The sequence below is a fragment of the Aotus nancymaae genome, unplaced genomic scaffold (assembly GCF_030222135.1).
Source record: "Aotus nancymaae isolate 86718 unplaced genomic scaffold, 86718_ANA_hifiasm-v0.15.2.pri h1tg000006l, whole genome shotgun sequence".
NCBI classification, from domain to species: Eukaryota; Metazoa; Chordata; class Mammalia; order Primates; family Aotidae; genus Aotus; species Aotus nancymaae.
This window is the reverse complement of record NW_026988417.1, coordinates 45,945,234-45,961,631: the sequence shown is the minus strand read 5'-3', so window position 1 is coordinate 45,961,631 and position 16,398 is coordinate 45,945,234.

Genomic DNA, 16,398 nt, shown 5'->3' with positions numbered 1-16,398 from the left:
CTCTCTTATTCTGAATACAAATCCTTGATCAGATATATACCTTGCAGATATTTCTAATCTGTGGCTTATCTTTTCTGCCCCATGTAAACTAACCTTATATTTTTTAGAGCAGTTTTAGATAAACAAAAATTTAAAAGATAGTACAGAGTTTCTATATTATTAACATTTCACATTAATACAGTGCATTTGTTATAGTGAACCAATACTGACACATTATTGTTAAGTAAATTCTAGAGGTTATTCAAACTCTCTAAGTTTTTCCCTGTTTTTTTTTTGCCCCTGGATTCTATCCTAGGTAGCATGTTACATTTAGTTGGGATGTTTTGATGACCTTGACAGTTTTGAAGAGTGGGTGAAATGCTTTGTAGGATGTCTTTCTCTATTGGGATTTGTCTGATGTTGTTTTCTTCGTGATTAGACTTGGGTTACGGGTGTTGAGAAGGAAGATCACAGAGATAAAATGCCATTTTTATCACATCAAATCAAGGGTACATACAGCTAGCATGATTTACGACTTGACATTAATCTTGATTACCTGGCTGATATACAGGTGTCTTCACTGTGAACTGACTTTTCATTTTCCTCTTTTCCTACTGTACTTAAGGAAATCACTATAGTTCAGCCCATACTTAAGGAGTGGGCAGGTGTGCTCTCTCTTTTTGGGGTTGGAGTATCTACATAAATTGTGTGGAATTTTGTATGTATTTGTCTCTTTTCTGCTATTGAGATTTCTACTTATCAGTATGGACTCATACTTTGGGTTATAATTCAATACTGCTTTGTTACTCAGATTGTTTTAGGCTTGGCCATTAGGAGCTCTTTCACTTGACTCCTATGTCCCTTTGACAATATCCCCATCAATGAGAGTGGACTGTTTATTTTTTTCAGGGAAGCGGGGTACATCTTTTTCCTTTTATCTTGGAAAGTTATTTCCTTACTCTCTGGCAGTACAAGATGCTTCAGGCTCATCTTGTGTATTTCCTGCCCAATCCTAAAATCAGTTATTTCTCCAAGGAACTCTCCTTTTATTGAAGAATGGTGTTAGAAACCAAGCTAGGTGTTCTCATTGCTACTGAGGTGTTATTTCTTCTAAGCCCTTTCAGTGCTGACAGAACTAAGAAATATGGGCATGTGTAGTAACCTGTGTATATACACATACCTATAAATATTTATATGATCATACATAGCTATATTAAGCTAAACAAGCTCATATTGATGTCTGCAACTCTTTAATCCATTACATGGATTATTCTAGCCTCCTATCCTTTCTTATCTATAAATTTCAATTCCCACAAGAAACGAATTAATCCATTTGGAGTAGGTTTCTGTGTATGATGTTAGATAAGGGTTAGGTTCATTATTTTACATGTGGACATTCAGTTTTCACAGCACCATCTGTTGAGACTATCCTTTCCCCATTGTATATTTTTGGCACCCTTGTAGAAGATCAGTTGACTGGATCATGTTGATGTACTTCTGGATGCTCTATTCTATTTCATTAGTCTACATGCCTATTTTTATGTTTACTACTTTGCTGTTTTTGATTTTTGTAGTTTTTTTCATACATTTGTAGGCCCCCGTCAGGAAGTACAAGGCCTTCATCTTTGTTCTTTCTCAGGAGTGTGTGTGTGTGTGTGTTTCTAGTAGGTGTCTTTGTGATTTCTTTGAATTTTGGGATTGCTTTTTCCTATTTCTGCAAAAAATGCCATTGGGATTTTGATAGGGATTGCATTGAATCTGTAGATTTTTTGAGTAGTGTGGATATTTCAAAAATATTAAATCTTTAATTTATGACGAGTACTGTCTTTGTGTGTCTTCTTTAGTTTCTTTCTTTCTTTCTTTTTCTTCTTGAGAAGGAGTCTTGCTCTGTCGCCCAGAGTGGAGTGAAATGGCACAATCTTGGCTCACTGCAACCTCTGCCTTCTGGATTCAAGCGATTCTCCTGCCTCAGCCTCCCAAGTAGCTGGGATTACAGGCACGCGCCACCACACCCAGCTAAATTTTTGTATTTTTAGTAGAGATGGGGTTTCACTATGTTGGCCAGGCTGGGCTCGAACTCCTGACCTTGTTATCTGCCCTCCTGGCCTCCCAAAGTGCTGGGATTACAAGTGTGAGTCACCCACCAGGCCCTTAAATTTCTTTTAGCAATATTTTGTAGTTTTCAGTGTATAAGTTTTCTGCCTCTTAGGTTATGTTTGTTTCTAAATATTTCATTCTTTTTGGTGGTATTGTAAATGGGATTTTCTTAATTTTTTTTTTGCCTTGTTCATTTGTAGTGTTTAGAAATGCAACTGATTTATGTATGCTGAATCTGTATTTTGCAACTTTACTGAATTCTTCCAACAGCTTTTTTAAAATAAGGTTTTCTACATATAAGATCATATCATTAATGGACAAAGATAATTTTAGTTATTTCCTTCTGATTTGGATGCCTCTGACTTCTTTTTGTTGCCTAGTTCCTCTACCTAGGACTTTCAGTTCTATATTTCAGAAGTGGTTAGAGTAGACATCTTTGTCTTCTTTTTGATCTTAGAGAAAAACCGTTCAGTTTTTCACTAAGTATGATGTTAGCTGTGGGTTTTCATATGTGGCCTTTATTATATTTAGGTAGTTTCTTGTATTTCTAATGGTTGAAAGTGTTTTCTTATCATGAAAGGGTGTTTGTTGATTTTTGTCAAATGCTTTTTCTGAATCTATTGAATTCATTATGTGATTTTTATCCTTTTCGTTAATGTGGTGTGATTGATTGATTGATTTTCATATGTTGAACCATCTTTGCATCCCAGGGATAAATTTCACTTGAACATGGTGTTCGATTTTTTTTAATATGTTGTTGAATTTGGCTTGTTAGTGTTTTGTTGAGAATATTTGTACCTATATTTGTAGGGATATTGGGATATGGTCTTTTTTTGTCATATCTTTGTCTAGGTTTAGTATCAAGATCATGGTGACTTTGTAAAATGAATTTGAAAGTGTTCCCTCCTCTTCAATTTTTTTGGAAGAGTTTGAGAAAGATTGAGTTCAATTCTTCTTTAAGTGTGTGGTAGAACTCTTCAGTGAAGCCCTCTGGTCCTTGGCTTTTTTGTATTAGGAGATTTTTGATTACTGACTCAATCTTGTTAGTTGTAAGTCTTCATATATTCTATTTTCTCATGATTCAGTCTTCGTAGGTTGTGTGTTTCCAGGAATTTGTCCATTTCTGTTAGGTTATCTAAGTTGTTAGCATAGTAGTCTCTTATAATCCTTATTTCTGTGGCATCAGATGTAGTATCCTCTGTTTCATATCTGATTTTTAAAATGTTAATTGTCTTATGTTCTTAGTCTAGCTAAAGATTCATTAATTTTGCTATTTTCAAATAACCAACTCTTAGTTTCATTGATTTTTCTTTTGTTTTTATATTCTATATTTATTTATACTTCAATGTTTATTATTTCCTTCCTGCTGCTAACTTTGGGCATCATTTTTTCTTCTTTTTCTACTGGTTGAAGAGTTTCTTGTTTAATTTTCATTTGTCAATTTTCTAGTTTTTTTTCTGCCATTGATTTCTAGTTTCATTCCACTGTGGTCTAAAGAGATATGAGGTATGATTTCAATTATCTTAAATTTGTTAAGAGTTGTTTTGTAACCTAACGTGGGCAATTCTGAAGACTGTTCCATGTGCTGTTGAGAAGAATGTGTATTCTGTTGCTGTTGGATGGAAAGTTCTGTATGTGTCTGTTAGGTCTATGTGATCTATAATGTTGTTCAAGTCCTCTCTTCCACTACTGATATGTCTGGATGCCCTATCTATTACTGAAAGTGGGGATACTGAAACCTACTAGTATTATGTTGCTGTTTGTTTCTCCTTTCATTTCCTTCAATGTTTGATATATTTGGATACTCTGATGTTGGGTGCTATGTATATATATCGTTGTTAGATCTTCCTGGCGATTGCCTTTTTGTTGTTGTTGTTGTTGTTGTTGTTGCTGTTGTTTTGAGACAAAGTTTCACTCTTGTTGCCCAGGCTAGAGTGCAATGCCGTGATCTCGGCTCACTGCGACCTCCACCTCCTGGGTCCAAGTGATTCTCCCGCTTCAGCCTACCAATTAGTTGGGATTACAGGCATGCGCCACCACGCCTGGCTAATTTTGTATTTTTTAGTAGAGACGGGGTTTCTCCATGTTGGTCAGGCTGGTCTCAAACTCCTTACCAAGGTGATCCGTCCACCTTGGCATCCCAAAGTGCTGGGATTACAGGCGTGAGCGACCGCGCCTAGTTGACCATTTTATCATTATGTAATATCCTTAATCTATTTCTGCGTCTGTGTTGTCTTGTGCAGATTCCCAATTAGTGATTTGTGGGTTTATCAGATGTCTATAATCTCTTCTTCCTTCTGGTGTCAGTCTGTAGTACTGCAGGTTTTCTGGACTGTCACCAACAACCCTACTCTTTTGTTCTCAGCTGCCTAAAGGTTCTAGAGTCTTCTAGGTTCTGTCAGTACTCTGAGTCAGGCAGGAGAAAAATCAGTCCCTTGGGAAGCCCTAAAACATCAGAACATTGGATGCATGCTCCACTATTCTCTCCTCTACTCCCAGTTCCCAGGAAGAGACTACCAAGTTGTATCACCCTCCACTGTACTGCAGGTCCTCTGGAGTGACAGCAAGCAGCCCAGCTTTCTTCTGTTCTCAGGGGCCTCCAGGCATCTAGAGTATTCCAAGTTCTGTCCATAATCCTAGACAGAAACCAGTCACTTGGGCAGCTCCCCCAAAGCCAGAATGCTGAAGTCATGCTCCAACTCCTCAGTTCCCTGGGAGAAGCCAGGAGTTGGGAGTTTTCTGCTGGTTCCATGCTGAGCTTTGGCGGTGGACTATGGTGAGTGAATGCCACAAATGTTCCTTTTGGAGATGTAGCTGGTTTTGTGTTCTCTTAAGGTACAGATGTGTCTTAATTGGTCTCTGGATTACTTGCAAAAGAAATTGGTCTGTATGTTGTTGACTTCAGATCTCAGGTAGTCAAGGACTTCCTATTCTGCGGTCTTGCTGATGTTACTCCATATTGCAGTTCTAGGAACAATGAATGAGAGTTGTTGCTTAGAATTCTGAGCAGCATGAGGTATTGTATTTTGGATTGTAGCTATTCTAATAGAGATGTAGTAGTATCTCGTTGTTGTTTTAATTTGCAGTTCCCTAGTGACCAAGGATGTTGAACATCTTTTCTTATGCATGTTTCTATCTGTACATATTCTTTGGTGAGGTGTCTATTCAGACATTTTGCTTATTTTTAATTAGGTTGTTTTAATGTTGAATTTTAAAAGTTCTTTGTGTACTTTGGATAGATGTTCTTTATTAGACTTGTGTTTTGCAAACACTTTCTTCCAGTTTTGGCTTGCCTTTTCATTCTTCCAATTGTCTTGAAGGGCTGACATTTTAAATTTTAGAAGTTCAATTAATTAGTTCTTTTTTGGATCATGCTTTTGGTATCGTATCTAAGAAATTGTTGTCTAACCCAGATTAACAAAGATGATCTCCAAACTTGTCTTTTAGAAATGTGATAGTTTCAGTTTTATATTTAATTCTGTCCTATTTTGTGTTAATTTTTGTATATGGCACATGGTGTGGCTCAAAGTTCACTTTTTGCTTGTGAATATTTCATTTCAGCACCATTGACTGAAAAGGTTCTTCTTTCCCTACTGAACTGCCTCTGTGCCTTTGTCAAAAATTAATTGTTCAGGCCAGGCGTAGTGGCTCATGCCTGTAATCTCAGCACATTGGGAGGCCAAGGTAGGCAGATCACTTGATGTCAGGAATTTGAGACCAGCCTGGCCAACATGGTGAAACCCTATTTCTACTAAAAATACAAAAATTAGCTGGGCACGGTGGCACGTTCCTGTAATGCCAGCTACTGGGGAGGCTGAGGCAGAAGAATTGCCTAAACCCGGGAGGCAGAGGTTGCAGTAAGCCGAGATCGTGCCACTGCACTCCAGCTTGAGTGACAGAGCAAGACTCTGTCTCGAAAAAAAAAAAATCAATTGTTTGTATACATGCGGATCAATATCTGAACTCTGTTCTTTTCTATTGATCTATTTGTCTACTTTGATATCTATACCATGCCATCTTGGTTACTGTAGTTTTTTGATAAATCTTGTAATCTGGCAGTGTTAGCCCTCCAAATGTGTTGTTCTCTTTCAAAGTTGTTTTGGTTCTTTTAGGTCATTTGCATTTCCACATCCATTTTAGAATCTTTTTGCTTGAGGGTTTATAATATATGTCAGATGAGAAAACTGCCTGCTTATCTTTGTTTCTCTTTAAATAGCATGTCCTTTTCTCCGTATGCTTTTTAACTTTTTTTTTGCCATGGTTATGTGCAATTTGATTGTGATGTACTTTGGTATAGTTGGTTGGTTGGTTGGTCTTGTGCCTGCAGTTTGTTTCTTGAATCCTTAGGTTTATAGTTTTCATCTAATTTGGAAAAATTTCATTCATAGTTTCTTCTTTTTTTTTTGGCCCTCCCCACACTGCACATAAGTTGGGCTACTTGAAGTTCTCCAATTGCTCACCAATACACTTCATTCTTTTAAATTATTTTCTTCTGTGTTGCATTCTTATATCTTTAAGAACAGTTATTTCTTTTACATTGTCTAATATACCATTAAAACCAGTGCTTTTTAAATCTCAAACATTGAAGTTTTGATCTCTAGAAATTCATACTAGTTTTTGTTTTTGTAAACATATTTTATATCTCTATCTAGTTGTTTAAACATATGGTATATAGTTATAACTTTCCAGTCTTAATTTTAACAGCAGTGTTAGTTTTGATTGACTAGTCTTCTCATTATGGAATTTGTTTTCCAATTTCTTTGTGTGCCTAGTAATTTCTGATTGGGTGCCAGACACAATGAATTTAACCGTATTGGCTGTTGGCTATTTTTATATTTCTGTAAATATCCATGGGCTTTGTTTTGAATTGAATACAATTATGTTACTTGGAAACAGTGATCTATTAAGATCTTGCTTTTTTGATTTGTGAGGCAGATCCAGAGCAGTGCTCAGTAATGGGCTAATTATTCCCTATCACTGAGGCAGGACTGTCCTGTGTACCTACTGCCTTGTGAATTAAAAGATTTTCGGATTTCATCATTGGGAGCAGGCACTATTCCTGGCAATGTATGAGAACCAGACCGTGTTCCCTCTAATTTCTTCAAGTGGCTCTTTTTCCAGCCTTAGGTTGTTTCTTCACATGTACGTACTGACCAATACTCTGCTGAATACTCAAAGGGCAATCTGCTCTAGGTTTCTGGGGTTGTTTTTCTCTGCAACTTCCTCCTCTTAGGTTTTCTCTTGTGAATTCTAGCTTCTTTGGTCTTCCTGGACTCTCAATTGTACTTCCTCAATTCAGGGAGCCCTCCAGGCTCCCCATGGGTTCCTATCTCTGAACTGTGATCTGAAAACTCTGTCAATGAAGTAAGCTGGAGCAGTCGTAGGCTGCACCTTTTTTGTTTCTTGTCCCTCAGGTATCATAATCCTTTGTTCCCTGATATTTGATGTCTTGAATACCAGTCCTTTGTGTGTGTTAGGGAGTCGGGAGTGGGGGCAGGTGCCTGTTTTTGTTTTTGATTGTTTCAAGTGATAGTGTAAATCTTTTACCTGTTTTTTAAATAAATTTTTATTTCAACAGCTTTTGGAGTACAAGTTTTTTTTGTTACATAGATGAATTATATAGTGTTGAAGTCTGAGGTTTTAGTATATCCATCACCCAAGTAGTGTACACTGTACCTGAGTAGTTTTTTATCTCTAGCTCCCCACCACCCTCCACTTTCCGAGTCTCTAAAATCCATTATATCACTCTCTATGCCTTTGCATACTCATAGCTTAGCTCCTACTTATAATTGAGAACATATAGTTTTTGTTTTTCACCCTTGTTACTTCACATAGAATCATTGGTCCAAGGTCCATCAAAGTTGCTGGAAATGCCATTATTTTGTTTCCTCTAATGGCTCAGTCATATTCCATTGATGTAAATATAACACATTTTCTTTACCCACTTAGTTGATGAGCACTTAGGTTGTTTCTACATCTTTGCAATTCTGAATTGTGCTGCTATAAACATACATGTTAAAGTGTCGTTTTTACATGATGACCTCTTTTACTTTGGGTAGATACCTAGTAGTGGGATTGCTGGATTGAGTGGTATATGTACTTTTAACTCTTTAAGGAATCTCCATACTGTTTTCCATAGAGGTTGTACTAATTTCCATTCCCACCAGCATGTGTAAGTGTTTCCTTTCCCCCACATCAAGGCCAACATCTATTGTTTTTTGGCTTTTTAATAATAACCATTCTTGCATGGGTAAGGTGGTATCTCATTGTGGTTTTAATTTGGATTTTCCTGATAATTAGTGATGTTGAGCATTTTTTAATGTTTTTTTGGCCATTTGTATATCTTCTTATGAGAAATGTGTATTTATGTCCTTTGCCCACTTTTCAATGGGATTATTTGTTTTCTTTCTTGGTGACTTGTTCAAGTTCTTTGTAGATTCTGGATAGTAGTCATTTGTTGGATGCATAGTTTGCAAATATTTTCTCCCATTCTGTGGATTGTCTGTTTACTTTGTTGATTATTTCTTTTACTGTACAGAAGTCTTTTAGTTTAATTGGGTCCCATCTATTCATTTTTGTTTTTGTCGCATTTGCCTTTGGAGTCTTAGTCATGAATTCTTTGCCTAGACTGGTGTCTAGAAGAGTTTTTCTGATGTCATCTTCTAGAATTTTATAGTTTTTGGTCTTAGATTTAAGTCCAACTCAATATCCATCTTGAGTTGATTTTTGTATAAGGTGAGTGGTATGGATTCATTTCATTCTTCTACATGTGACTTGCCAGTTTTCCCAGTACCGTTTATTAAATAGGGTGTCTCTTCCCCGATTTATGTTTTTTTATGCTTTGTGAAGATCAGTTGGCTGTATATATTTGACTTTATTTCTGGGTTCTCTATTCTGTTCCATTGGTCTATGTGTCTACTTTTATACCAGTACCATACTGTTTTGATAGCTATAGCCTTGTAGTATAATTTGTTCTTTTTGCTTTGGATTGCTTTGGCTATTCAGGTTCTTTTTGGGTTCCATATGAATTTTAGGATTGTTTTTTCTAATTCTATGGAAAATGATATTGGTATTTTGATGGGAATTGCATTGAATCTGTAGATTGCTTTGGGCACCATGGTTATTTTCACAATATTGATTCTGCCCATCCATGAGCATGGGATGTGTTTCCATTTGTTTGTGTCATCTGTGATTTCTTTCAGCAGTGTTTTGTAGTTCTCCTTGTAGAAATCTTTTACCTCATTGGTTAAATATACTCCTAGGTATTTTATTTTAGTTTTGGCAGCTGTTATAAAAGGGAAAATACTGTACTTGTTAATCCTTCTTGATTGGAAGTATAAATCTGTGTCATTAAAATTTTAGGTTAAGAAAAAATTTACCTGTGTTTTATTCTTACTCTAATATGAGCTGAATGCCTGAGAGATATTGTGGACAGTTAATTACAAAGTAGTATAAGTATGTTAATTCTGAAGTCATTAGAGAAAATGAGAAGATAGGATACAATGTTTATTTTATCCCTTTAACTGTAGCTGATAAGATTGAATCTTAGAATTAGGGTCAAAAGCTGGGCTATATCATATAGCATTTTATTTTCTGCCTAGGGTTATTTAAGAAAAAGCATCCTAAAAATAGTTAAGACCCTTTTAAAGGAGAACAGATTCAAATAATAATCTCTCCTTACAGATACAGAGTATGTAACTGGTAGGCTGTACTGCACAGACAGACTGATCTGTAGCTTGTCTAGCAAAAGCTATTCAATCTTGTCATGGCCTGCCTTACAAATCCAAACATAAGTCATTGATAATAATGTCACATATTCCTGTGATAATTGAAATAGTTAATATTTGTTTAACATTGAGGTATAATTATCTTCTAATAAGGCTAAAGTTTTTATTAAGAATTCTGTTTTCTTTGAAAAGAGGGTTACTTCTCTGGCTAATACCTATTTTGAGAATGTGATATGATAATATTCATAGACTTAACATCCAGCCAAGATTGGCATCTCCTGCTACTGATATTTTCTATTTAGGATATATGATAAATATCTTACTTTTCTTTCAAGAAAACCCTGAGTTTAGGTGAAGTATTGTCTTTTATTTATATGCTACCAAATGCCAAAGTTAACCGATTTAAAAGTTGATTTATTTTTTATTAAGTTCTCCAGAGCTACACATTAGTTGTACATAGATTTGTTGTTGTTGTTTAGTTTAGGGTCTCTTTGTTTTTTCCAATATAACGTATCTTCATTCATTTATTCTTAAATTGAAAACCACATGATTTACTTCTTATAAAGTCTTAAATGTGAAACCAAGAAATTTAATCAAGCAGTGAAAACATTCTCTGAATGTAGACCATGATCTCAGTTTCTTCCATTTTTTCCCCAAGTAGAAAATTGACTTCTGCATCAGAAAGCTAAAATATGTTAATATTTTTAAGTTAAACGTTTAATACTATCAGAATATAATCCAAAGAGTAAATAAAGTTAGAGTTAAATTTTAATTAATTAGATATGAAATTATCTACTGAATTGCAATATATTAGGAATACTGTTTCTTCTTAAATAAAACTGCTTAACAGTTAAAAAAAATATATGGGCTTGCCATAGTTGCATTCTCTTATGTTTTTAAGTCTTACTTGCTTATTTATATTTTAACAGTGAAATAGTAATTTAAAAAGAGGGTAGAAAAGTTCTGTAGTCACTTGGGCTTCCTTTAGCTACATTGTTTTGCAAACCAGTTTCTCCTTTGGAACGTCTTTATAATTTAAGTCTTTAAAAATGGTTTCAACTCAAACACTAATTATTTCTATATTAGAAAAGTTTTTATAGTATATTACATTAATTATTTTTTCCACATGCTCCACCCCTTTACAGCATATTTTAAATACTATCTTTGGATTTCATTTCTTTCTGTTTTGTAAGAATCATACTATAAGTCACCCAGATAAACTCAGTTTTTCTTTCAGTACTATCTGTATAATGTACATTGTATAGTACAATGTACATTAATGAAAAACACATAGTATACATTCAGTGTACATTTTCTTTCAGTAGTAGTTGTTTTTCATTAATGTACATATTTCGCATGTATATTGAAACTGAACATGTTGAAGCTCAACAAGAGTTTTTGATTAACTCTATTTATATCATGAACAGTTAGAATGTCTAAGTGTAAGGCAGAGTGTGAGCTTTAGAGTTGGGCATCTGGCACGGCCACTTACTTGGCAAACTCTTTTTGTCTTGCTGAACTTCCATATCTCTGTGCACAAAATGAGAAAAACAAAAATCTCATAAATTTTGGATTAATTTCTCACAAAACATCTATGAAGCAAATTCTAATGTTATCTTCAGAGAAAAAAAAAGTGGCCAGGCTGAATAGCACCGTGTGTAAGCACGTGGGACATTCTGCACAACTGGCAGAGCTTCTGGTTTCTTCAAGTCAATAGCATGAAAGAAAGGGAGAGGGGAAATGTTCTAGAGTCAAAGAGACTTAAGATACCTCACTTGAAAAAATAACTGTAAAAAGGTGTTTTAGAGGCAATTGGGGCAATATAAGTAAAATTCATTAAATAATATCAAGGAGCTATTATTTTTGTTTGCTATGATAATGGTATTATGGTTAGATTTTCTTAATGCCCATAATTAACAGATATATATATATATGTAAAATCACATAAGGGATAAGATTTACCTTGAAATACTTTAGAAGAAAACCCCACAACTGATTAAATGAAGCAAGTATGACTTAATAGTTGCAGACTTTTGATAGTTGTGGAATCTGGGTGATGGTTATGTTTGAAATGTTTCAGAATTAAAAAAAGAAAACTCAAAGAAATTATGCAGTAGACTCAGATGTGAAATAAGTGGGATACTAGTGACATAGGTACAGTGACTGGGCAAACACATATATTCCCAGGTGCCTGGAGGAGAACTCTCTTGCGTGCCAGTGTCTGACAAAAAGACTTTTATCCAGGCACTTTCATATTCACTTTGTAATTATTGTGAATGTGTAGATATGCTGGTTTGCCCTAATATGGTTTATTAAGTTGACCTCCCTCTAAATTGTAGTTTTCTCTGAAGCTGAGAAGATTTGTTTGATATCTTTACTCTATCCTTTTCCCATTGCCCTTGCATGATTACTATTCAATGATTGCTGAATTAAACAATACTTTTCTTTGTTTAGGAAGATGCTGAATGCTAAGCACCCATCTTACTCAGGCTTCTTAATTACATGGTAAATTCTAAACGTGTTACATATACATGTGTTCCTTTTCTAATTAAAAAAAACTGATGGGCATTTATTTCTCCCAGTATGTAATATAGTCTCTGGAAATAGTAGCCAATGTAGGATGCCTCAAATATCTCTAGCTCTGCAGGCCAAAGGTCAGCTTTTAAAGTGGCAATTCCCAGTTATTTTATTAAATGAATGTTAAAGTCATCCCTGGATTGGAGTTTAGACTTTATTGAAAGCTATTCTACTAACCACCAATTAATGGATAAATAAAATTCACACTTTTGGTCTGTTCATTGTTTTATTGTCAACACATTATTTCTCAAGGGAGAGGATGAATTTGGAAGTTGGAGGTCTTCAAATTAGGGAAGCCTGACAAATAGGCCAACTCTAATATTCATATTTACAGTGGAGGTTTTAAAAGAAATTTGACATAATATACCTCACAAATGGATGACAATAAGTCAGTTTTAGGTATTATTTTTGAATACAAGGAGACTATTCATTTCTTCTTTTCTAATATAAACACTCCATATGTGTAAATGTTTGTAAGCCATGTTGTTATCTTAAAGAATATTTAAAAAAAATCACAAAGTGGTACAGAAACAAGCTCCTGGAAAAGTGCTGATATACTTTTTTCTTTTCTTTCTTTTTTTAATTTTTGGGTAATCCTGAAAAGAATTTCTTCCAAATAAAGAGATGTAGCTTTGTATTAAATTTTATAATAAAAGTTCTCGAATGATAGATTCAGAATTCTACACATCTTTAAGGATTATAAAAAGGTATGCCTGAAGTCTTGCATGTTTTAAAATATAGTACAAAATAAGCTTTTTATATGTAGGCATTTGTAATTTTAAAAAAAGTTTTATTAATATTTTCAGAATAAACGAGCTAACATAAATTGTACATATTTACAGCAATAAACTACATTTCAGAAGCTGCACAACAACTTTTGTAAGTACAGCTGATGATTTTTGACACCAGCTTTCAAATGTGTTTTCATTCTTTCATTTGCTGCAACATTTAAAATCTTGTAGTACCAAAGCAAAGGAAACACTAACTTATTTTAAAGCAAAGCCACATTATTAACAAAAATACTGAGTGAACTACAGTCCTGTGACTGTTATGGTATCTGTGAGTCCTGAAATCGAGAGCACAAGCATTTCTTGTGTCCATACCTGATTGCATGTAAGTTGATTTTGCATTATACAAGAACACACAATTACTCAAGGAATGGTTAAGAATAGAAAAAAGGCCATGAAGGATAAAGGGTCAGGAATCAGAGGCCACTGAACAGTTTCTTATTCACTGATTCACTGCTTAGAAGGAAATTGATTTTTTTCTTTCATGTGTATAAATCACAGTCTACTGGCTTCATGGATTTTGTCCACAGATAGCTTTTTGAGATAACAAAGCCATAAATGTCACATACATTTAGCACATAAAAAGGAATTAATGAAACAGAGTATTTTAATCAATCCCTAACAGAAAGGGTACAGTTAAGCACACACAGTATGAAAGTTTGCTTTCAAATGTAAAAAGCAACTACAGAAAATCACAAGTTTCATTAGACAGAACAGCAATTTCAATCAGAAAATGCAGCATATATTGATACAAAATAGAAAACTTGAAATATAAAAGTAAGGAGTCAACCTTTTCCTTTCCTGGCATTTTTTTTTTTTTTTAAGAAACCTGTCCCATTTCATTAAAATTTCTACAGGTTTTACAGAAATACTAATTCTTGCCATTTAGCTTCTTTAGTGGTCTGGTAGGAGTACAAAAGTATTACCTGCTTATGTAAGAAAGTGAATGCTTATGTCAAAAGAGTGTCAAAATATTGTAATTTATGTTTCTTTGCAATCAAAGAGGTTATACCTGGTAAAAATAAAGAGGGAGAAAAGGGTTATTTTATTTACAAGAATTGTAATACCGATCAGGGTATGAATTGGTTAAATCACGTTTGGTAGGAGGATAGATAGCAAATTGATAATTGGAGATCTGAAAACACAAGGAATAAAACATTTAACATGTAACGTATTTGGTGAGTTTAGCATAACGGATTTTGAGAGGCAACCAAAGGTATGTATTTCTCTCTGTATATATGTAGCACCTGCTTTTGAAAGCCCCAGCTGCATGCTATGAATTAAAATAGCAGGAGACTGGTTTGGAAAGTTCAACTAATTTTCTGATTCAATCAAGTTTTAGGTGAGATTGTAGCCAAAGAGGTGTTCCATTACTGGCAGGATAGTAATTTCCTACTTTTTAGTCTCATGAGTCCTGCTTTCTCAAACCTCCTGAATCACTGTATAAAGGTCTCTGCCTCAGGGTTAGGCGCCTTGAGTAAAGTCAGGAGGAGCAAATAATTATTCAGAGATGATAGATAGGAGAAGTTTTCAAGCAAGCCACCCTCAACCCAGATGTCTTTCTTTCAAAAACAATTTTATTTGTATTAAACAATATTAAATTTCCCAATTTTCATGTTTGTTAACCTTTTATTTTATTTATTTATTTATTTTATTATTATTTTGAGACAGAGTCTTGCTTTGTTGCCCAGGCTGGAGTGCAGTGGTGCAATCTTGGCTCACTACAACCTCCACCTCCCAGGTTGAAGCGATTCTCCTGCCTCAGCCTCCCAAGTAGCTGGGACTAGAGGTGCATGCCACCATGCCTGGCTAATTTTTTTTTTTTTTGTATTTTTAGTAGAGACAAGGTTTCACCGTGTTAGCCAGGATGGTCTTGATCTCGACCTCATGATCCGCCCACTGCGGCCTCCCAAAGTGCTGGGATTACAGGCGTGAGCTACCACGCCTGTCCCTATTAACCTTTTAAATGACATGCCAACGTTATTTCACGTTAGCCATCAGGTTTCCATCATGATGGCACAGCATGCTGCATGGTGATTAAAAAGGAAAAAGCTTATTTTAAAATATCAAAAAGTTTTTGGTACTTGTAAACATTTAAGTCATTTGGAATTTTCAAAAGCCTTGTGAAATCTTGGCTTAGTAATAATGCACGTGGTAGTTTTTTTGTTTTGTTTGTTTGTTTGTTTGAGGCAGGGTCTCGCTCTGTCACCCGGTCACCTGGGCTGGCATACAGCGGTGTAATCTCAGCTCACTGCAGCCTCAACCTCCCGGGCTCCAGTGATCCTCCCACCTTAGTCTCTCGAGTAGCTGGGACAGCAGGCACATGCCACCATGCCTGGCTAATTTTTGTATTTTAAGTAGAGACAGGGTTTCACCATGTTGTCCTGGCTGGTCTTGAGCTCCTGAGCTCGAGCAGTCAGCCCACCTCAGCCTCCCAAAGTGCTGGGATTACAAATGTGAACCACTGTGCCCAGCTCACATGGTAGTTTTTATCAAGAAAGAAAGTAATTGACTCTCCTTGAAATAAGGAGTTGAACAACATAGTCAATAAATATATGTGTATATAATCATGAACATTCCCTTCTTGGAAGAGTACTGGATGTTGTTCTGAATATGAGAGAATACTTCGATATATAATTCTGTTTTCCATGACACTGATGTTAAGTTAGAATAATCAAAGGACTTCTTTAAAAATGTCTCAGGGGTATTGTTGTAAAATTTCAAGCTTTATCCAGTGAGTATTTTTAAAAGATGTAAGAAAAAGATCAACAATGCTTTAATTAGAAAAGGAAAAGCAAATACACTGCAATTCAATGTATTTGGGGAATATCAGTAGAAAAATATGTTGTCTAGTAAACCGGGATGCCTGGCCACTCTGAGGTAAGGCTTGCAAAAAATATATTTCTTTTATGTAAATTAGTAAATACTATATTTAACAGGACAATAGGAAAGTTAATAATTAAAAGAAGGGGTGGAGGAGGAAAATGCATTTCCTTGTACATCTATTATATTTTATGCAGTTTTGAGAAGCAGTGGTGAATGTCAAGAACTGTCCATCCCTCTTATATAGTTCTAAATCTCCTATTTATATCTTGGCAGAAATAGAATTTGTTGTGCAGTACCTTCTGGGAGTATTAGAATTCACATTGGAAAGTTCCATCAATAATGCAGTATAGCCCCAGCTTCAAGAATAAATACCCTGTAGAATCTAGATTCAAAAGACTTTTAAT